This window comes from Mycteria americana, chromosome 4 (assembly GCF_035582795.1).
Source record: "Mycteria americana isolate JAX WOST 10 ecotype Jacksonville Zoo and Gardens chromosome 4, USCA_MyAme_1.0, whole genome shotgun sequence".
In the NCBI taxonomy this organism is placed as follows: domain Eukaryota; kingdom Metazoa; phylum Chordata; class Aves; order Ciconiiformes; family Ciconiidae; genus Mycteria; species Mycteria americana.
In genome coordinates this window covers 53,144,498-53,169,000 of record NC_134368.1, presented here as the reverse complement: position 1 = coordinate 53,169,000, position 24,503 = coordinate 53,144,498, and the positions used below count along the sequence as shown (strand labels likewise).

Below are 24,503 nucleotides of genomic sequence, written 5' to 3'. Positions count from 1 at the left end.
ATTCAGCGGTGTGATGCAGTGCATAGTAATTATAATAATGCAGTGCATGGCTGTAGCTTATTATATGCATATGGAAGACACCAATGTCTTTAGGATGGACATTTAACTCAAGGTAGGAGGAGAGAGACAGAAATAGACTCAAGGAACGTAAGAAAGTCCTCATCTCAAAGTCTGATGGTATTCTGAGAATCTATGTATTCAATGTACACACTCACACGCGCACACTGTTAAAGCAGCAGAGAGATCACCTAGAATTAGAATGTAAGCCTTTCTCTTCTTTTTTAAAAAAGTATATAGCACATTATGTTTGTGATTTATTGGTTTTTGGGTGGACAACAGGGAATTTTTTAAAAATTTAAAAGAAATATTATCTATTGTCAATATTTCCAATGGATTTAAGGAAAAAGTTGAATGAGATCCCTCTATAAAAGTTCCCTTTCCTCCCCAACTCAGGGGATGAACTTGTTCTTCAAATTAATTAGAAGGAAAGTCTTATAAGAAATACAGCTGTTCTTAGTAACATCTGCCTTACACCATATTGTTTGGTTTTCCATTTCTTAATTTTTTAAGATCCAGATTCTTTTTTGTTTGCACAATGGAGAGCTTAATTTGAAAAATAGGAAAGAGAGATTCTTCAGTTTTAACAATGCTACTCATTAATATGTTGAACGCATGATCTGAAGATATTATTCTTATTCCCCTCCAGACTTTGAGTCATTATGGTATTTTCTTCCTTTCTTGCAGCTCTATAGTGCACAGCGCAGCCCCAGTTTATGATGTGTTGAACAAAACACAACAAAGAAATAAAGAAGGGGTCAATAGAAGCTGTTAGCTACAAACACGTTACAGGCAATATACAACATCAGCGGTTGAATATTGACCTCAGGGCATTAACTCTATATTGGCATGCCATGCTACAGCACATGAACACATAGTCATCTTTACAACACAGAGCGGAATTTAAGAGACTCACATAATTGCCTGCGAGAAGGTACAGGAGCACTTCCAAATGCTGTGCCCTGTAAATAAAACACATTTTTTTTTGGAGCAAAGGATGTCAGATTAACAGCAGCAGCAAATGAAAAAAATGACAAGACATGAAGAAAATGAAGGCAGTGAAACGAAATAGAGACTGTTTAGATAGAAGAGCTTGTTATTACTGAAGAACTGCAGTTCCTATTTTCAGGTAAACATAAATTATAGCGGGGAAAGTTCTATGAGTAATCCACCCATCAGCGGACACAATGAACCAAAAAGAGAAAGAAAAGAGAGAAAGAAAGAAGACAGGAAAAAAAAGTATCAGCATATGACAGACATGCTCACACTTGTCAGAAATTAAATTTGATGGAAAGGACAACATACAGAGTATATATTAAAATGAATTCCTTTACAAAAATAAGAAGGCTCAATTACACCGATGTCTTAGCTGATACTGTCACTGTTTGAAGGTAAAGTACATTTCAAACAGGTAGGAAGGAGAGCGAGTGCAGTACAGTTTGGTTCCTGCCACTTCCTTCTCATCTTCTCTCCAAAATTCTTTAACAAGTCCTCACTGGGTCAGTTTGATGACAGCTAATAGGAAGCAGCTTCATTAAATCCCCGATCAATACAAGCAGTATGCTCTTTCAGTAGAGAGAGTGCTTCATCTTTTGTGTATTATGCCAGCAATCACCACACATCTCTGAAATACGAGCTGTGTATGTAACGAAAATATGAATCAAATGCCAAACAAGTCATACCGGTTGGGATCTGTAGGCAAGCCTCTTCCCGACGCAATCCCCTATCCCCACTGTGTCCCCCCCTCAAAAAAAAAACCCCAAACCCAGAAAAACAAACTAACAGAAAGAGGATGACTAGGTAAAGAGAAACTCTAGTGTATAAAATTTGAAGAGCAGTGTTAATACAAACTATATTGTCTCATTCTGAATCTAGATCATGAATCACAGCTTTGCTTCGAGTTTGTGTCCAAGACTGCATCCTCCTTCCCAATGTAAAAGGGCACACTGATCATTTGGACTGGGTAGTCAAGGATGACTATTTACAGTATTATTTAGATTGCACTTATTGCCTTAAAAAAAAAATAATCAAACACCTGAAACTTATGAGACTTGTGTGGAGCTTGACCTCCTTTGAAGCCATTTTGAATTCCACCACCTTTTTGAATTCAAGGCTGGGAACTGATTTACCAGGCATTTAGAGAGTGCTAAGCATTTGCTCTTTGAAATCATTTTCTCTTTCAGGTCTTGTAAAATTCTGTTTTCCTTTACCTAGAAAGAAAGAAGCATACATATGCATATGTAGAAAGCCCCACAGAGAAACCATCTTTACACCACTGCTCCCATACCACTTTATTTAAGGAAAACCAGAATAATTAGGATTATTCATCACTTCAGATGCTGTGGCTGTGCCGCTGAGACCACAGCTTTCTACGCTGTGGCCACATGCAGCGCTGGGTAGCTCGGCAGAAGCCATTTGTCTCACTAAGCCCCAAGCTTGTCACTCTGAGATAACTCCTTCCTGCAACTGTAGTAAGAGGTCACAGCCACTGCAACAAGTAGCCAAGGGGGCAAGCTGGGGTTAACTTGTGTTGGGGCAGTGAAAACACACTAGCTGCCTCCCTTGTTTCCAAGGTTGCATATGCTGCCAGGAAAAGGCGGTAAACTCTCCTATATACCAGCAAAACAGTGCAAGCAGGCAGCGTGCTCAAAGCCCTTTCCTCCAGGGCAGGCAGTGCCCTGCAAGTGCACTATCCCCCAACCCCACAGTTATTTGTGGAGTTATTTCAGCACTGCCAAAGTCCACCTTTATCTCCAGCTAACCTCTCAAAGTAACCAAGGGACAAGTCAGTCTGGGTACCAAATCTAATTGTACATTTGGCACTTAAACCAGTTCTTCAGTAACTACTAAGGCTTTACCAATTATCTCCGGTGCTTCCTTAAGTCTTTTGCAAACAAAATACAGTCATTTGAAATACTAAGAATACACATATTCATCTAAGGCAAAGCTAGAAGTACTGAAGAACAAGCATTTCACAAGGGCAGTACCAGAGCCTCCCCATTCTGCCAACTAGATGCTATTCTGCTTTGCTTAAAGGCAGATTTCTAGTAAAGCTGAGGTATGCAATGGTACCTTATATTAAGGTACCTCCCCAAAGTAAGTTTTCAATTCATCATTTAAAGACATTGAAATTATTTGTGAAACTGTACATAAAATCAAAAAGCACACAGTAAATTGGTCTGACAATGGCTAGCTGACAGATTGCTTATTTAGCCAAAAGTACTTTTTTCCTACACTTTGAATGTGTAGCATTTACATTTTTTTCCCCTCATCAATCAAAAAGAAAACATTTAAACAGCCTCAACTTACAGAAATCCATCAACCAAAGAATTGGGAATTTAATTATTCATTGTTAGTTACTATTATCACTAGTGACATCAATTAAGAAATGTATTTCTAATGACATAATACACCTTTGAAAAGCAAGATGCCAATGAATTCGACTGCATTACTTTTTCATGTTTCTGATTTCCAGAGTGAATGGCCTTCTGGGGGGAAAAGGAAATATGTCTTCATCTTTTAACCAGGACTTCCTTTCCTTTTTCCTCCTCATACTCCAGAAATAAATGTTTTCCTTCAGTATCATCTGGCACAATGATAAGGAGTGTTTTTCAAAACTAAGCCAGGTTTCAGACACTGCCTGTGGAAAATCCAGGCTCTGCTGGAACTCATAGTATTTCCACAGTTTTAATCACATATAGCTTTTTTTTCTGTTCTCTGTGTGGTATAACACTTAATCTTAAAGGTGTTTAGGCTTCCATGGTAGCTTCAGTGGTAAATACTGTATTAAGCTTCCGAAGTGCCCTGTGATTCCTAGAAATGTAGAGCCTTACACAGGGATAAGATAATGCTATTAATAATGTACAGGCATTGTGGATGACTAGTTACCTTGTAGTTACTAAGTTAATGATTTATAAAAGTTAGCACCACTCATCTGAAGCTTCTCAGTGGCTAACCCTTCCCCCCTTCCCTACCTTTTTGCTGCCTAATTTTAACTAAGAAAGCACTTACAGAATAGTATCTCTCAAAATATTGCTCTTAGTATACAGCAAAGTTTGAATTTGGATTCATCTTTAAATACTGTCGCATGCGTTAGGCTCACCATAGGACACTGGTGTGTGTTAAGCATTTCCATACATTTTAAATGTATGTAACTCATTTTCATTTAAAATGCTTTGAAGTTCTTTTAGAGGGTACATAAAACATGCTAATGATGGCATCTTCTAAACCTTTATTATGTAAATGCACAGAACTGAGGTGCCTATTCAACATCTTGGGATCACTGTGCAAACATTTTTTTTGGTTGATCACTCTGCCTATATTACCTCAATATCACTTAATTTTTTAATGCTAAAATCCCAGCAACTCCATGCTGTCGCTGATGAGAAGCACAAAAAAACTTTCATGATGACTGTATTTTTCTACCTTTTCCTTTTCCACTTCATTTAGTTCTAAAGATCTTTTTGTCTTGACATACATAAATAAATCTCTCTCTGCTAATTCATTTAACATAGAATAAATTTTTAAAATTATATTCTCAATATTACTACCTACATTGTGCTTCCAACGAATACCAAAATAGTCTAACGAGCGCAGTGAGTTACACTTCCTCATCAGCCAATTAATGTGCCAGTGTAAAGAAAGGGAAAAAAAAGCTGCTGCTTGTGATCAGAGACCTTTCTGGAGGGAAGGTCTAAAGATGGACAGCCCTTACATTTCACCTTTGAATATAAAGGTGAGGAGAAAACAGTCATCAGTACCTGAAAAATCAGAGCTCAGCAGCCAAGAAAGAATCCGTCAGGATCCGGAAGCCTCTAAAAGTGAAGCTGTCAGGATGCCTCATTTATAACACCTGGCCTATTCAGTGGACCGATGAGGGAAATACAGTTTTTAGGACTGCTTTGCACATGAACACAGTATGATGAGAAAATGCGCCTGCTCGGGTCTTGATTCCTGCCTACTTCTTACATCCTCTGGCACAAAAATCCAAGCATTGCGATTTCAGTCTGCAGTGCTTGTTGGCCTGCTTGTCCTGGGAGGGCCAGAGCTCATCCTCTAGGATTGAACTGCTAAACCAGTCAGCATCTTCTGTCTGCAGATGCAAGGCACATTCACACACTTTTTGGAATAAAAAAAAAAAAGGCTTCAGAGCTCTGTGCAACCATATTCATTTATTTAATACCATGGGATCAGATGCTGAACTAAGCACTAATCAGCCAGTTAACTCATGCTTAGGGTAGATTCCCTAGGAGGTATATTCCCTCTGAAAGCAGAGCAAAGACTCATTTTTCTATATGTTCCTGTGCCATGCAATTCCGTGCTACAGTCCCTGTTCCTCACGAGGAAAAAATAAGAGAGACTTTTATTTTATCTTTTCTGCCTCCATATAACATATCCTCAGCATTCCCTCATTGTTAATGCAGAACTGTTTGATTACCCAAGACATCCCTAAAGCGAATGTGGATTTTATGCACCAGACAAGCAGACACACTGTTGTTCTGTTTACATTCCTTCAGTCAGTCATTTATAATTTCTGTTCACTTAGCTTTCAGAAATGCAATCAGAACATTACAAAACTCAGTTCTTTTCAAAAACACTATCAATTTTTAATCTTGTCAAGGTGAGAGTATGATACAGTTTCTGTCAGAAGTCACAGTTAAGTATTCACTGGAAGCTCCAATGAACTCAGCAAGGGAACCTGGCATTTAGTTCCCACAGCTATTTTATTTCTCACATCCTCACATTGAACAAAATTGGCTACTGTCAATTTTTTAAAGTAATGACCACAAATGCCAGCCAGCCTAAATATTTGTGACTGTAGCTATTCTGGGACAAGAGCAGCAAGGAAGTGGTTCAGTCGCCATCCCTGGAGGTATTTAAAAGACGTTTGGATGAGGTGCTTAGGGACATGGTGTAGTGGTGATCTTGGTAGTGTTAGGTTTACGGTTGGACTTGATGATCTTAAAGGTCTTTTCCAACCTATACAATTCTGTGATTCTGTGAATGAAAGGGGTTCATAATGCGACCTGTTCAATGAAGCAAAACATCCATGTATTACTTTGCTGTTTGAACAAAGCCTTTCAGTAAAAATACTTTAGCAATTGCATACATTTCCTACATCTCTCTGAACTCTAAAGTTATGAGTTCACCTGTTATTAACTGTATATAGCGACTGAAGTCCTCTGAGTTCACCTTGAGCAACTTGGAAGTCTGAGTACTGCAATATATGAAATGATCAAATCAATTCAGCTGAACTGAATACCCCCTCTGCAGCATAACTACACAAATATTGGTGTTCTTTTTGTGTCACTTTCTATGAGGAATCTCCAAGGATGTGTATTGACAACAGACCAATCAATGCCAGAAGAAAATAAAAGAGAGCTCACTACCCATCAAATGAATGTTTTTCCAATAAATTCTCTTTTCTCACAGAGCACAAAACCTACTTATTACATGGTTAAAAAGGCACTAATTAAAAAGAAAACCCAAAACTCCAAAACCAACCCCACCCCACCCAGCCCCAGATTATGATTTTTAAAGAGGCTACTCATGGTAGGCAACATATTCCCTAGAAAAAGCACATAATTCTTTGACATGAACTTTGAAAATGAACATATCCCTTTTTCTCATCATAGAAATGAGACTGATATCTCAGAATATTTCAGAGCACTACTAAGAATAAAAAGCACTGTCTTAAATGACAAGCTATACTGCAGTCTTAGTTATTACCACATAAGAAATGTTCAACTGATCTCACAAGAGTTCTGAAAGATAATTCCTTGTCAATACACGATGGCATAATACCACTGACGCATAAGATTGCCCAGAGACAGAAAAACTTGCTGGATCACTGCCACATTCTCCTGTAAGGGCAGAATGCCTTTCTTTCATGAACAGAGCAAATATTAGAACGGGAAACCGTGCTCTGATACAATAGCTTTCACTTGTATAACACAGCACTTCACTGGTTGAGTATATCAATGAAATGATGCACAGAGTAGCGTGCTGCTACTCTGAGTTCAGTAAAGGCTGACTTGGAGCTACTACTTTTCCAATGCGATGTCACTCTTAAATGGTTCTAATAAAAATTGAATTCAATATAATGACATCTCCATCATTATAAAATTTAATTCAACATAATGACACATCTCCAGATATGGTGCCACCATATTCTAAAACGTGCAGACTTCTACCAAACTTCATGTCCTTTCTCCAAAGTTTCAGTTTTGGTGCAAGAAACTTACTCATTAACACCTTCTTGATTGCTGGATTTTACTGTGCACACTCAACCATTCTGACCACAAACATCTCAAAAGCCCTTGCACAACTGAAGACCTATATTGAGCTCTCCAGTATCTTCTCATTACCATAATACGATCCATGGCCCCTTTGACATAAGTATTGCCTCTTCCAACTGCATTTAGAAAGCAGCTTGTAACAGCTGATTTTAGCATGTGAGTCCCTACTCAACTCTTCACCTTGGTACTAATGTCCCACCACTTATTCCTCCATAAATGCATGCAATGCCTGCTGTAGGTTTCTTCATTTCAGGCCATGGAAATTCACCCATTTTGTTTTTAAGATTTTTACCATTTTGATAAAAAAATCTGCTCTTTGTCCCACCACCTATTTTTTTGTGAGCTGAGACAATGGGACTGTTTGTTAGGATAGCTCTGCCCTGTTTTCTACCTGAAATCCATATACTGCCTTTTAGCCTTCACTCCCTTTCTCATTTTAAAGAATTCCCATTTAAAATTTTAAGTGCTGAGACCATTTCTACTTATGTAGAATTCATCCATCCTTCAGGCTCATTTTGACAAGTTGAAGAAATGATTATTTGAATACAGAAAGGTGGAGAGATTGATACTTTGGAAGAATAATCATCTGCATAAATATAAATTAAAAACTGTAGTCAAAGTAGTAGTATTAAAGAGGAAGACCAAGGCTTTAAAGCAAAACTCAAGCAGAACAGGAATTCTTATTCCTTTTAGAAAGATAGGATTAGAAAATGCTGAAAAACCCCAAGCAAACAAAAAACCCCACTACTTTTCACAGGCAATTGTTTACAACTTAATCTCTTTTATAGCATTATCCAACTTTAATAACAGCCAACATTCAGTCTTTACAACCCCTCTGATGAAAAACTGTTTATCATTTGTGTCTTTTTCCTCTATCAGATTTCAGACTGCAATGTTTTACCTTAAACAAAGAAACAAGAAAAATACTTTGTTCCTATGGTGGCCTGAAATACCACAAGGCCTTCATACAACTCCAAAATATTTAAAGCTATGTGCAATTGAAGATGATAACATGGCAATCACACATATTTATTTTCATTTTTTCTGAAAGGCATGAACAAAATTACTAAAAGAAAATAGTCTCAAGAGCAAATGTGGTTCCATAGTCTATAGATATATTAATATAAATATGTTCCTCCTCCAAATATCTTCCAAACTGAAGTTATAGCTCAATAAGGAAGACATATTTCCATCTTAAAGTTATCAGTAAATATTTTACTAGCAGTCTCTTGGCACATTTTCAACTCTGAATCAACATTTACATGTACTTTTCAGCAATCTGCTTCCCCATATAAGTGAAAGATCCTAAAATACACTTTCACACCACAGTTTGGATTGCAATCTCATAAGGCCAAACTATACATATTACGTTAGATCTAGATACAATCAGGCAAGGCAGTAACAGTCTTTCTAGGTACCTACAGTCCCTTATGTTATAGCAGTAGGATAATTGTTTCAAATGGATAATTCAACTAATGTTTCTGTATAGCTAGTTTGCATTTGTTAACTGGATGCTTCCTCGCAACTATCTTACTAGCAACCATAATCTGCTCAAATTGCTTAGGTAGAAATTTCTTATAAATTGTGAATTCCTGCATGCCTCAACATCTGCTGAAATACTGTTCTTCCATTTAAAAAAAAAATTTGTAAACATAATAAAAAAGCCCATGAAATAGGAAAATATTAACTCATTTGCAGACATCTCATTCACACTAGAGATATTATGCTACATTAATTTCTTAATCACTTTATGACCTGTCTGATCCTTTATCCTCTCAGGGGACTTGACTTAAGAGAACTTGAATTTAGCTATCCCTACCTTCAAGCTTGTACAAGTTGTTTTAAAGCCACCCTGCTTTGCTCATCTAAGTCTTTCATTAACTTGGTCTTATAGGCCTCTTAGGCGCTCTTGCCTATGACATCTTTCATTTAGAGCATATTAACTGTTCAGTAAAAGTGTTTCTATTTTAGGGCTGTGCATTGGAAATTCAGACTGAAACTGCTGGGCAGCTTCAGTACTTAGTCAGCTTCCACCACTTCCCTCGTTCTCATCAGCCCCCTGTTCCTGCCAAAAGCCACCCTTCTGCTGACAGTCTGATCTGGGCTGATACCATGTATTTAGGTCCTCTTACTTGCACTAGTTTTTCTATGAATGGCCACTTTTTGTCTGCTTGTAGCTGGTTCATAACTATGATATGCAGTTCTGCAAAGTGATGTTCAGCCATTGTTTGGCACACATAAAAGATCCCATTAAAAACAACAACCAAAAAAAGGAATTCATTGCATTATATAGCGAGTCAATTTGGCATATATTTTAAGGACAACTAGAAGACTTCTATGCAATAAATTGTCACATACATTAGACAGTGTGTCCCAGATGAATAAAAGAAGCACCATTTAAGTTTGTTTAATGTTGGAAGAATACTTTTTGTTGATATTACATTTAGTACAGGACTGTAGATGGCTTAAAAAGCAATGGGTACCTCACCGCCTCTCAGAGCGCATTAACTTTCCAAGTGGGGTAGATGTCATTTCTGATGTGAGCCATTTGGCTGGAAGCAACCCCTGTGGGTGAACCTGATATTGTTCAGGAATACGCATAGTGATCCTGAGACATGGCTACACAGGGATTTTTTGAAGACTGGTCTTATTTATTCCTAAGTTACTCTCTGCTTCAACCATAGGAAAATGTCTTCATAGATTCAAAGGGAGACAAAAAGGCAAATGATTCTGTTTGTGAAGTTGTCGTGGTTTAGCCCCAGCCGGCAGCTAAGCACCACCCAGCCGCTCGCTCACTCCCCCTCAGTGGGATGGGGGAGAGAATCGGAAGAGCAAAAGTAAGAAAACTTGAGGGTTGAGATAAAAACAATTTAATAGGTAAAGCAAAAGCCGCGCACGCAAGCAAAGCAAAGCAAGGAATTCATTCACTCCTTCCCATGGGCAGGCAGGTGTTCAGCCATCTCCAGGAAAGCAGGGCTCCAACATGCGTAATGGTTGCTTGGGAAGACAAACGCCATCACTCCAAATGTCCCCCCTTCCTTCTTCTTCCCCAGCTTTATATACTGAGCATGATGCCATATGGTATGGAATAGCCCTTTGGCCAGTTTGGATCAACTATCCAGGCTGTGTCCCCTCCCACCTTCTTCTGCACCTGGCAGAGCACGGGAAGCTGAAAAGTCCTTGACTAGTACAGCAACAACTAAAACATCTCTGTATTATCAACACTGTCTTCAGCACAAATCCAAAACATAGCCCCATACCAGCCACTATAAAGAAAATTAACTCTATCTCAACTGAAACCAGGACAGAAGTTCATTCTTTTCACTACCCATTTTTAGTTGCTGTTGCTTCTGTCTACGCAAGTCTCTGTCTTCACTTATATACATATGCAAAGGGTGTTTGGAACATACAAGTAACACTTCAAAAAATACATACGGTGTAGATGTATGAACATCCTATTGACTGATTATCACAGAATCAGCACCATCCTGTTTGGAAGAGACCTCAGCTGGTCACCTAGTTCCCCCTCCTGCTCAAAGCCAGGTGTCAACAATGACTTCTGACTTAATCACCCCTCAATTAAAAATTCAATCTAGAGAAGGACAGATATTACTGGGTGATTATATGTAGATCAGAATATAACACTGCAGTAAATGTTTGTATAGAGTTAAACTGAATGCCTAGGGATTCACATTCCCATTTTAGTCAGAACCTAATGCTGGAGCACACATTTACTGCTACCTTTTCAGCTAATATTTCCACTAGAGCTCATTTATTTCTAATAAAACCCTCCTGTGCTTTCATAAGAAAACAGTATTAATGCTAAAAAAATATATGCCAATGAACAATGAATGTGTGAAATTTGGACTTTTCTCCCCACTGCAAACTGCAGATCTATTCACGTGCTTAGAAAGTGCAGACCTGCAACATTTGTTTGCCACATTAAATAAATACTTCCATAGTTCTGTATACTATTTCCTGTAATGGCCTCTGAAATATCCCAGCAAGACAAACTCATTTTCTTATTTTTAAGGGATGAATATGAAGTTTGTATAAATCACCATTAACGCAATTACCACTGCAGGTTTTACCACTACCACTTTGGTCAGATCCGTGATTACATTACAGATCTGACCAAAAGTCAGTGGAAATCTTTCACATCCCAAAGTACTTTCTTCTCGTGTAAGCTCAAATACAGTATGGAGCTCTCTATATATATTAGTTGTCCACACAAAGTCAGGCACTCTCAGTCCTCAAGCTGTATGAGAAGATTTTTAAAAGTTCTTGTTTAATTCAGTTTGTTTTAATATTATCTGCCAATACATCTGCCACAAATAACATGAGCAGATAACATGAATAACATGATAACACAAATAACACTAGTAGAATTTTTAGGTGACTTTTTGCTTAATTAAACTAACTTGATGGCTCAATCAGGAAAATGAGGATTACAGTTGAAAAATGGATATCTATAAAAAAAGAACTCACATGATTATACACAAGAAAAAGGTGACTGTCAAGGAAAAAAGGAATGGTTATTAGAAGATATAGTTTTCATAAAGAAAAATCTTAGTCAGTATGAAAGCAACTGCCATCAGATCAAGGCTTGATGGCCCTTGTGAAACCGTGTTAGTACTCCTGGACCTAACGGGTAAATGCTCACATTACAACAAAACACTACTGCAGGGGGATGGAGATGGGGGAGGCAGGGAGAGAGAAAACATTTTTGTCCTTGCTCAATAGAAAAATCAAAAATTGATTGGACACAAGCTCTCCTCTTACACCCCAGACCTGAAGCAAACTGTTATTTGAGAAAGATTTTGCTGCTGAGATCTATGTTAATTTGCATCACCTTCAAATAGGAGACTTCTTTTTTTCAGACTGTTGATTCAGCTTTGCTTCAAAACCAAATTAAAATATAAATAAAACACATACCATACAAGAAAAGGGACATGATTCTGGATATATCTCATTTGATTTTTATTTTACAGGCAGTGTGACAAGCTCTCAGAATTTAATTTCAATCCGCCTGGTAGCAAATGTCTTAATTTCTCAGCTCCTGAAGACAGTTATCTTTCCTGTCTATTCTTTTCCCTTCAAAAGAAAATCTTTCTTTTTTGTTTTCAAAGTAGGTAGATAAGACCGCCTTGGAAGTTGAACCTTACAAATAATAATGAAAAAAGCCCCCAGCAGGCGAATTAAAACCACAAAAATTTTTACGATTCCCATATCTAAACCATAGTCTGATTGATATGTTCATGGTTTGATCCACTTCTTTCAGTATCTGAGCTCTGATTTGATACAATAAAATAAGATTCTTTACTGAACCGATGGTCAGTCGTGGAAGTTTGCTATTAGATCTAGCTTTGCTAATTGTTTCTTGTCTTTGTTTTCATGTAGTTTTTTATATATACATACATATATATGAGTTAACTTGACCTATGCCCACATGAGCAATATAGTATTTCACCTTTTTTGGCATGTAATACAGCCTACCCATCATCTTTTTACAGAAGCCTTTTAGCATAGCGTTTCAACAGCATCTTAGCTGTTTAAGGAGTTTATTGAAAAAAACCACCACAGCCTTATACATGGCTGCAGGGAATTACTCTGTTACTAATCTGTGTGGTGCTATTACTACCTGAATATTTCTGTTGCTACTTGATTTTACACTTTCTTCAGTGGTGAGGGCTGGGGAACCTTCCAGAAACACTCTCTCTATTCCATTTAGTCCTGTCCCTTCCTCAAAATTCATCTAGAAATAATCAGTCGAACACTATTTTTTCCAACTTCTTATACCAAAGTGCTTTCAAAACAAGTGAACGCCTTCTAACTACAGAAAACATTCTGAATGCAGCTCAGTCCCTTGCCTTTGTTCTTTATCAGATGCCCTGACATCTTGTTAATGCATATTTCCCTAAGAACACAATGCTGCGTGCCTCACACAAAGGGCGTGTGGCATAACAAAACCTAATTTGGCTCCAACATTTCTTCCTTCCCACCCTCTGCAACTGAACTAATATTTTTATGCAGTCCCAATATGGAAAAGTCTTTTTACCACTTGATGCGTTAAAATTAATTACTACAATTAGATTTATTAGTAGTGCATGTGCCATAATAAATTCCAACTTTTTACTGAATAGACAGTAGGCTAGGAGGAAAAAAAAAATGTATCTATTTTACTAAGTAGCTTACTAAGAGACATAAAACAAGAGAAAACTGGGGTGGTGGTGGTGGTGTAAAATGAGGAAACAGAAGAAATGGAGAAACCTGGGTAGAAAGTTGATGGACTAAATATTTTCTTCTCTCATTAGAATCAATAACAATGCCAAAGTCAAGATCATCTCAGCTACAGCATATGGATGGTGCTAGTAGCTGTGTGGAAATTACTTCTAATAAACACAGCTCCAAACTACTAAAAATAAGGCAGGTGCATTTCTACTTTGAACTCCAAACTGCTGAAGACATTTTGGGTTTAGGTTTGCGGATCTGTGAAATTCTCATTTGATTCGAGCTGATTCACAGCAACATCTAATGCAGCTTTGTGCAGCTGGACATACATTCAAGCTGTGTCTAGTCTTCTGAATGAAACTTCATAACTTCCCAAATCACAGGTATAGCTCTACTACAAAACAGATGAGATTAGATACGAAAAAAGAGTAACTATTGGAAAGGAGGTTATTAAACACAGTAAAATTCAAACCTGTATGACAAGGCAAGATATTACAAGGAGTCTTCTGGTGAGGGAAGTGTTAGTTAGACACATACATACCCATGGGATTTGATACCACACTAAAGTTTTCAGAAGTACCACAAAAATGATAGTAACATCTGTTTGTTTTCTATATCACTGATGAGAGTCACCTTGACTATTCCTTATTATTCTGGGGTGGTTTTTTTTCTTTTTTATATAGCTTTGAGGCTATGTTCCTGTCAAAGAAAGAAAACCAGCTATTAAGAACTAATGATGACACACAAAACTGTTCTAGAGTGATAGTTGTAAAGATAATGACAAACATGGGTTTTCAAAATGTTTCCCCTCTCCTTTTAAAAAATGTCTACTATAGTAAAAAGGAGGTATTAAGAGCATGAAGTATACATGCAGCAGCTTGTCTCGGGGTTGAGGCCACATTTTTTCTGTCTCCCAATTTAACAGACATTTAAATTGCCATTTAAAGAGAAATCAAAGAAAAAAAATCCCTCCTTTAACTTTCAATATAGTCTATGCATTAGAACTCAAAAGTTTCTCATAACAGTACCAACGGGGTATTTGTCTTCCCATCAAAGGAACTTGTACCTCTGAGTACTTGTCAGAGTATGCATCTCATTACAAGAAGAGCTTAACTATTATAAACAAAGAAATAAAAAATTATAACTGCAAGATCTATTTTAAAAGCTGTCAAGGCGTGACTAATAATAACTAATGTCACATTTAGAAACCAAATCCTCATTTACAGATCATCCATTGCCCAAGTGATATACCTCCAAACAGAGATCCCATCTTTATAGAATTGCTTTTTTTGAAGTGAAAGCCATATGATTAAAATGTTTTATTTTGCTACCCACTAAGAATCATATTTGAGAATGAAAAATTATTAGTAATTTTACAACACAGAGCACTTTAGTATTTTGACACACAATGACATAATTAGCTTGCAGTGAAAAGAGGCACAGCTCTAAATGTACTTTGAGTAACCTGAAATCTTTGTGCACGAGTGAAACTTCTCAGTGTGGCTCACGTACCCAAGCCTACAAAACTGGAATATTCTTTTTCTCCAGCAGAATATATAGTGCACACTCACACTGTGCCTTCCTCAGTCAGACATATAGCACAGAAATATTTCACACTACCCTTGCTTTGAGAAGCTCTTCAACTTCTTTTTTAGAAACTCAAAAAGACTCTAACAGAGAAAAGGCACAGGATGGATGGATGAAGAGATAACACCAGTCAAAGAACCATCGTTACTCTTAGGCAACCCTTCTCTCCCCTTCATATGCTACCTACAGTCACAGAAGGAAGAGTGGATGGGAAGGCCATCTAAAATGTAGAGGTGGGGAAGCAAGGAGATTTGAAACTGCTGTTCATTTTTGAAGTCTACTAACCTCCAGGACTTCAAAATCTTCACAAAATCCAGGTCAGATAGAGAAGAAAAAACATGAAGAATTTTGCATAGCACGCTCTACCTTTCAAAGCTCAAGAAGGGAATAAGGTGCTTAAAGTATAAAAATCCTCCAGTTCACAGCATGTCAGTGGAGCTCCATCCTACCATGAAGCAGATGCAAAGAGGCACTGAAAGGAAAACCTAAATTGCCCAGAAAATAAATGTTACATTGTACATAGAGGTAACTTCAATGACCCGAGCCCCAACAGATATTCACTGTGGGAAGCAAAGGAAAAAGCACAAGACATGTCAAGGAAAGACAAGTTCAATGGTTTCAGAGATCAGCAAAGAAACACATCACCCACCCAAATATAAGCAACAATGTAGTCGCAGTTGGAGAGGAGATGAAGCTAGCTGCAAAGCAGCCTGAAAAGGAAAAGCACATGAGTTTGTTGACCCTGCAGCAACCGATACAGTCAAAATAGAAATGAAGAATGACAATTGAAGGACTGTAGCTCAGAATTTCACCAATTTCCTTTTTTCTTGTGCTTTACTAACATGGATGAGGCCACCAAGGTCTTGCTTGTGATCCCAGAGAGAACTTGGTTTGTACCCAGGACCACAGAGGTGGAAGGTTAATGTACTGACTCACAGCACTGGCTCACCATTTCCACACAAACTTTCATGTCTCATTTGAATAGCTTTGTGTCTAGCTGAGCTAGTGCTAGTTAAAATGTGCCAAAACCAATTAGTGAATAAAGATGCTGCTATAGCAACGGCATCTAATTTTCCAATTAGTAATAATTGCTGAAACACCTGCCATAAAACATAAATACATTTGGATTGGGGGTCTCTGAAACAAACTTTGCTTTAAAGTTTTTTTTTTAATTGACCTTTATCATGATAACGAAAGAGAAGAAAGTGCCAGTTCTCTTTTTCCTGCTATCAAATGTAATACAAATAGACAAAGTATTATTTATTTTTAAGGGAGTCCAAAGAATGTGTCCTAAAGTCTTAAACTAATTAACTATGCTGTGCTTAGAGATTCCCAGGCAAGAAAAATTCCAGATGGCAGTCAGTTACAATGAAGAGCAGTGCAATGAATGCAATATTGAAATACCACCTGTAAGATGCAAGTGACTTGCAAAGGAAAAGACAAAGCATATAGTAATGCTACGGTAAACAATCGTGGGATCAGGCAAGATATAAATGACTGTATTCACCCTAGGTGTGTTCTGACCTCTGAACATATATTTTTAAATGTAATTTTGAGTATATCTGTACTGTCCAGTCCCAGTCGCAAATGGAAATGGGACTCACATTTGCACTGTGTTGCTCCTAGAATGTTTTTAGCACCCTGTGATAGCAGCCACTATCCAGCCACCCGTTGGAAGTATCTGAAGTCAGTAAGCTGATGCTTATTTCCACTCTTAGATAGCGGCAGTGGATGAGAGCGTAAATTCCCACGGTCTTCATGTACTTAAATTTTCTGTATTTCAAACATTTACCCTTGCTCCTCCCCCATGTAGCAGGGATTATATAGCTTTCCAGCACTTCTCAAAGATTTTGAAAATAATACCTTGTTTTCCTCACTTTTTGATATGATCCATCTGATTACATAGACTTATCTGTGATCAGCCCCCTAAGTACATTCTCATACACACTGAATTTAGAATAACATGAGTAATGCAATGGAAACATATGGTCATAACACACTGATGTTTGGAAACAATTTTTTAAACACACATTAAGTATGGGCAACATGAAACCCTTGATGAAAGAGGAGAAAAGTGTGTGCGTGGGGGTATTATTTCCTATACAATAACTGTGCCCCAACTTTTTTTTTTTTTTTTTGAAGAACACTAAAACCCAGAGCAACTCTCTGATCAAGCTCTTACAGGTTTCAAATAGGGAGAAGAAAGTGTGCTATTTTCTCCTCTGTAGTGAAATGACTGATCATACAACAGCAGAGCATTTCATATTGGTCAGCAATTCAGATTGTAAAAGACCAGCCACACACTAGTTCCCTGCTTGCCAGAGCCTAAAATCACACATAAAGATTCCCATTTAAGCCTCTTCAGAGATCCTAATCAGAGTGAACATAAGCAGTTAATCAGAAAGGCAGGTTTCACAACAAATGTAATAAATTCCCAAATGGTCAAGCCCAGCAGCGCTTCTTGAAACAGCAGCAGCAGTAACTGCAGCAAACAGATGTTGTTGTTTCACAAAGATAAGTTTTAAGAAACACTTTAAGACATGGCTCAAAAATAATGTTTCTATATCGCAACAGAGTTTTGACTTATTTTTTGATTTGAACACAAAAGGAGTAGAACAGTGGTAAAGACAAATTTACACTTTTCACGATGTACACTGCTCAATGCATTTACATTTGTAAACTGGTTATGCCATCTGTTGGGACCAACAGAAACAATTCGTGATGGGTTTTTTTTCTGGGGGATTTTAGATTATCGAAAATAAGCTGCTTTTTGTTGTTTAAAAAAAAAAGAACATAAAAGAATAATTTAGTACTTTAAATTACAATATTTGACATGGAAAAAACAGTTGTTACTACAGCAGACAGTCAAGTGCGGGAAAAAGTAATGGTGTTTTAATACTCTATTTTTGCAAATGACCTAATTAACTTTTTACGAAAGTGTCCTCTAACTTACATACTAGTGTATTGTGCTTCAGAGTTTCAATAATGTGTTAACTTCAATAATTTATATAAAATCACAGTCCTTGCCCAGTTATTATTCCTGAACTCCGAAGGGACATCTTTGGATAGAGGGACTTATCTAAAAATTACTATTTCATTAAGCAATTCACTTTCACTTCACCTTTGAAAGGTGATGTCTCAGTGACAAATACATTTTGAGAGAACAAAGTTTGTGATAAAGGCTCTTGCAGCATTATTAATTACACCCACTCTCTGAATGCTTAAAAATAAGATATGCTTCCTTTATATGCTTAAACCATATTAAGGCACAGAAGATGCCACAGAAGCTATTGGAAATCTTACTGTTGAAAGGAATGCAAAATTGTGACAAGACTGAAGAAAAGCCTAATGGTTCCATTAAACAGCATGAGTTTATCTTTTTTTTTTTTCTGATTTATTTCAGCCTCTGCAGAACTGGCTTTTCATCCTGATGCCACTTCCTAGGACTTCTATGAGCCAAAAGAACACGTAGATTAAAAAACAAACACCCCCCCCCAAACAACTAACCTAACTAACTAACTAACCTAAACCATCCTATTTGTTATTACACAGCAAACGATCCTCTACACTGTAATTCTAGTTTATGATCAGCTTTTCATAAAAGGCCTTCCTCCTGTATTTCTATATCAGGTAAGAAACCGAGTATGCTTGAAATGCCAGAACAAGTCCTTCAACTCAAGTTTTCCAGTAGTTTTTTAAATAATTGTATTTATGAGATTATTTTCGGTCATAAAAGAACAGATATAACCTTCAGATTTAACCTTCAGATACAACCTAACAGATATAACCTTCACAAAAGAACAGATAACCTTCACACTGGCGCAGGACATAAACCCACTTGCTTTTAAGCACTGGTAGTCTCATGGACACTGATATAATTATTCATGCTTTGAAAATTAAGTGATTAAGCATATTCTTAAATTTCTTCCTGGGCTGGACCTCTAGGTAATAGGCTTAACACGCTGCACAGGCTGCACACGGCTTTTACATGATGGAGTATGTTTTAAAACAAACCAAAAAGTCAAGTGTACCGTTTCTCTCTGGTCCTTTTGAGCATGTTAATGTTTCAGGGGAACAATTATGAATCGTGCTCTCTGGAAATGCCCAGGCTAGCATGACAATTAAAGGAGGTAGCAGATATGCAATTACTTCACAAAAGGACCGATCTACAAAGAGTCGACGACGGGCTACACTTCAGGGAATGAGTAGAGTTAAGATTTGTATTGTGAATTAAGATTTAATGAATCCCCAGGCAAGTTTTATCAAAGAAACTAAAGGAAAAGGAAAAGAAAAAGAACACTGTTTGATCATGGATTAGCTAAATGAAAATGCTATGTATGTTAAAAATAAAATCCATCCCAGACAGAGTGACCTTGAACATTTAGCTATAGTACTAATCATCAGGAGGTAAAATGCTCTGTTATTTCAATGTAATGATGAATTGACTGCCATGAAAAGAAAACTACATTGTAAGAGTATTTAAAAATCACAGTGGCATATTTGTAATATGCATTTTCTGATAATAAGAGATTGCAAAATATGGTTTTTCATTATGGAAATGTTAAAAAAGGGAGCAGCCTTCTAAAACAACTAAAATAATCAATTAAGCATACAAAATTTTCAGTAGAAGAACACCTATCTCTCTTTTTTCCTTATATCCCCCCCAGAGACAGTAATCTAAAATTAGATGGGCACCGTATCCCATTGAATACACAAATATAACCATCAAACACAATTATCTAAATGATGGTAAGAATTCACTGCACAAAGTGATCTTTTCCTTTGATATCTACGCTAAGGAACTGTTTTTCAGGACAGAGCAAAGAGAGTTTATGGACTGATGTAGATATACTATAGGCATAAAGCGGTTATTTGGATAAACATTTTAATCAGTCTGTCACAGAAGTAGTTCCATTTCCTATTTCCAACTGATGATAATTTTAAATGTAATCGATGGTAAATTATTAGTGGAGCTGGGAACTAGAGCTTTCGAAATCATAAGTTTGAGGACATTTTTTAACAGTTTTTATTCTATATTTGACATAAACTGCCACAAAGAACAGTGGGGAATGTTCTGTTCCCAACAAATTGAACTCGTCCATGCAAGATATAATCACAGCCCCAATTCTCAAGTACCAAAATTGCTGATTAAGAATGCAGCTACTAAGGAGAAAAAGTGTGATCCAATGTCTTCTGAAAGAGCTCATCAAACATTGCACATCCCACAAAATAATAGCAACAATGGGAATTTTATTCTGTTTAAGAGACTCAGTGTTCTTCTGTGAAATTGCAGGACACAAAGTTCTCTATGGGAAAGCAAAGAATTTCAGAAGACTCAATTCCTGTAACTAGGGTCATAGTCAAAGGTGAATCCAGAAGCATAAACCCAATGAGAAGCATTAGAGTTTGTCCCCATGACTTGATGGAAGCCTAGGAGTGTATCTGACCGTGCTCAAGCCCAGACTAGCCAGAGAAGGCTAGGTCCCCCCTTCTGTTCCCAGCAAGAATCATTAAGCTGCAACCTCTATGAGACCCTTGGCACCAGCAAGAATTTAAGGCTGCAGAAACATTTTCAGAAACAAAGTATTTTGTAGTTTTAAGGGTGGATCTCTCGGGATCTCTCACAAATTATTTTGGAAAAGTAGATTTTTAAAATGTATGATGTAAGTAACAGAATAGTCAGAATCTTCATTTTTTTTTTCCCCTCAGAGTTTAGTGTTTCTTTAGAAATGAGACCATAAGGGATTAGCTCCCTTCTGCATTAAACAAATATAAAATTTTAACATTACTGAAGCTACTTTTCTGTTGTATAAACACTGTATTACTAGACGGTAGTATAATAACTAAAGTTACAGTAACCAGAGAATAGCAAAGCACTGAAAACTCCTATCTACAAATAGGATAAAAAAGAAGTAGTAAAGAAAGTGGCCATCTTCATAATTTCATGTAAAACACTACTGTCAGACTACATCTCTTAAATTCTGTATTTTGCTTTCCTTCATCTGCACTTACTTGAGATAGTTGAAAAAAATGCTCATTTTTATTTGCTATGATAAAGCATGGGCCAGTAAGTTAAGACTCCAAAATTCCTACTGAGATATGGCCTGCTAAGAATAGTAAAGGAAGAGCCTAATCCCTTCCCTAAAATGATACTTTCCTAGTAACAAGAATATAGTTATGTTTCTTCTCTATTCAGGACACATATTTACTAGCAAATGAAAAAATAATTCTACTCATTCAATGCTAGAAAAATACTTTTTGAGGCAGTCTTCAAAAATCAAGAAATACTTATGCATGAATAGAGGCAGTAAATCGTGGCCCTGGTCCAAGTCATTTGGCCTTCAGCTTCGCCTTCTGCTTTCTCCTTCTCTTCATAAGGTAGCTGTTAGCAGCTGCGCTTTATTCCAATAAACTTTTGGGTACCCATATATCCTTCCTGCCAGTCAACATGTCTCTTTAGAGACAAACAAGGTGGAAGAAAATCCAAGCAGCACGAGAGAAATTCTGACCCACTGACGTCAAGAGCAAAACTTCTTTTTTTGCGTGACCAGCACATCGTCTCCATGCACTTCCCCAGAGAGCCGGTAAAGTGGTCTAATGGTTTCATTGCAAGTCAGAAAACATGCAAAACTGCCAGATTTCAGGTGCGACCCTGGGCAAACCACACAGCTGCTCTCAATTTCCTCATTTGCAACATGCAGATAATAAATCTGGCAAATGTAGGCTGCCATAAAATAACTAAGAGTGATTATTGATTTTTGCCTTATAAAAGGCAACAGTACAGACTCTGAATTAAGAACATTGTAGCCCAGTGCTAGTAAGCAGGAGAAACTGGGAGGAAGATCATTGTCCACTTTGATAATTATTGACTTTTATAGGGTACATATCACTTTATTACCTTGACACTCTTTAAATATGGAGCTTCATAAATAATTAACAAACCAAATAAAAGAACAAATTGACCTTATACAAATGCCAGCAGCAGACCTGCTTTAAAGGACAAAAATGAAAGAAATGCTATTAAGCAGGCTAAATGTCAGAGATTCCTGAGTGCCTACACCGAGTGCTTACACTGAGCAAGATTTTGTTTTAGTAACATATTCTTAATCTAAGAGAGTTCATAGTTAATTTTATACCTGCGAGGAACAATCTCCACGGATTTCTAAATTCTATAACCATGAAAAACTGAAGAAGGCTTTTTTCATGTACATCCTACTGGAGGATCTGTGAAGAACAGCTAAGCACCCTCCCATATATATCAAAGAGCGAAACTACTTTTGGAGCTTCTCCTAAAAGCAAATACAGTTTGGTAGCTAGTGGTTTGCCACCAGGACTTTAATCCTGCAAGCTCCACACAGAAGCTCCAACTGCTCTGTCCATGCCATGCAGAGGTCCTGTACAGGCAAGTCCTGCATTTGCAGCCACAAATACTATCCTAGAAAATATAGCCTATAACCAGTGGCCGTGGTTTTGATTTGTAACCCTTCCGTGGTTCTTTGCATTCATTTGTTTGTTAGCAATAATAAAGATACTTAGCTCTTACATGGTGAAAGGTTGCACAGAAGTCTTAAAATATCTAGCAGATCTCTCACAGGATCTCTCCACCCCATCCCACCAACAAGAAGCTGCTGATCAAAGGGCTCATCTTTGTGCCATTGACCTGGGTGATCTGGTCCACCAGTTCGTGTTGCCTGTATAACTTCTGGCAACGTCAGCAGACAAAGGAATATTCTTCACAGAGCAATATTGTTTATGGCGTGTCACCTACTTATCCTTTATCTACATGAAGTTCATTATTTATGTGAGTAGAACACTGGTGATAGTGAATTGTGTTTTCCCAGAGACTCCTCCAACCAGCTAACAAGAAAAAACCTAGCAGTTGCGTAAACTGAACTCCTGGTCTTCTCTCTCACGGGACCACCATTATTAAGGACGGTACAGAAAGGGGGAAAGCATTGAAGATTGCCAAAGCAACTGTTAAAGGGGAAAAAGAGAAAAATCGAATTGATCAACAGATATATTTTTTCCGTGGAAACTAAGGTATAAATCCACACAATAATTTATTTTACAACAGATTCTTTTTAAAAAGTCTGCTGATATTTGCCCCTAGCTCCACCCTGGTCCAGCCTCTCACCACTCCCTGCACTGTGTCATTTAAACGACAGGTGGTAATTGCCACTGTAGCCAAGACAGGACCTGGTAATGAGCAGAGGAAAAAAGCAAGGGATCATAACCTTTTAGACCAGCTTTTTCAGAAAAGAAATCATGATGCTGCTAAGTACTAGCAAATATAAAACACCTTTATTGCAAAACATCAGGAAGGTTGCTGCAACTACCATACTGATCATAAAAAATATCAGCAACACTGACACTTTATATCTCTCTGTGGCAAGCCAAGGATCAACAGTGTTTGCCACCTCATGGACAAACTGTAAAATACAGACAGTGTGTATTCATGACTGGCAGCATCTGAATTAGAGGCTTTCAGATGAAAATTTGTTCTCTTCAGACAGACAGGATTTGCAGTCTTCCACAACAGTAGTGAATATTGACTACAGCTACCTGTACTTGGATCTAGCATTTTCAAATCCCTTGTAAATAGAGGAAAATTGTACCTTCCTAAACACACTTTTTTGTTTCAAAGGACAAGGTAGAGTTAATAAGAAATCAGAAAAAGAAAAGTAAAGAGAGGGATCATTATCATGTTTCTAATGTGTCATTTATAGAGCAAGTTTACTTGCATACAGCTCAACAAAAGTAAAAATCTTCCATACTAATGCAGAAACTAATTTTCACAGACACATCATGGTTTATGAGAGAAACCACATTTATGAGAGAAACTAATGTGCATTATTATTGAATATCATGATAGAGCATGTGATGGGAGTTCCTCTCCCTCCTCCCCCACCAATGTTCAGTAGCATTTTTTTCTTTCAGTCTAACATAATTGTGATTTGTCAATCAACCAGCTCCAAATTCCCTACCCTTGTCCTAAAAAGCTCCCAAACCTGACCGGCTTCTTATTCCAGTCACTGCAACTGCGTAGAAAACGTATGTTCAGCCTCTTGCTTTTCTTCTCAGTCTGCAACCAGTTTGTTTGAAAAACCCATTGCTGAGAATTTCTGCCATTTGTCTTAAAAGAGGTGTTAACTTTAAAGGCCAAGCTCAGCCATTTGACTGCTAGATAAAATACAAAGACTCAGTCTGAGACATTAATATTTCATTATTCAGAAACAGATTAGACTAATTTGGTTTTATATCTCAGGACCAATGTAGAATAAGAATCAACAATACATTCAACAATATACCAATAAACCTCACATTTTCAGG

General features: G+C 37.4%; 1 protein-coding gene across 1 annotated transcript in view; it reads right to left on the bottom strand.

The window, feature by feature from the left end:
- CCSER1 (coiled-coil serine rich protein 1) overlaps nt 1–24,503 on the bottom strand; it is a 731,922-nt gene that overhangs the window by 142,472 nt on the left and 564,947 nt on the right. The window lies entirely within an intron of this gene.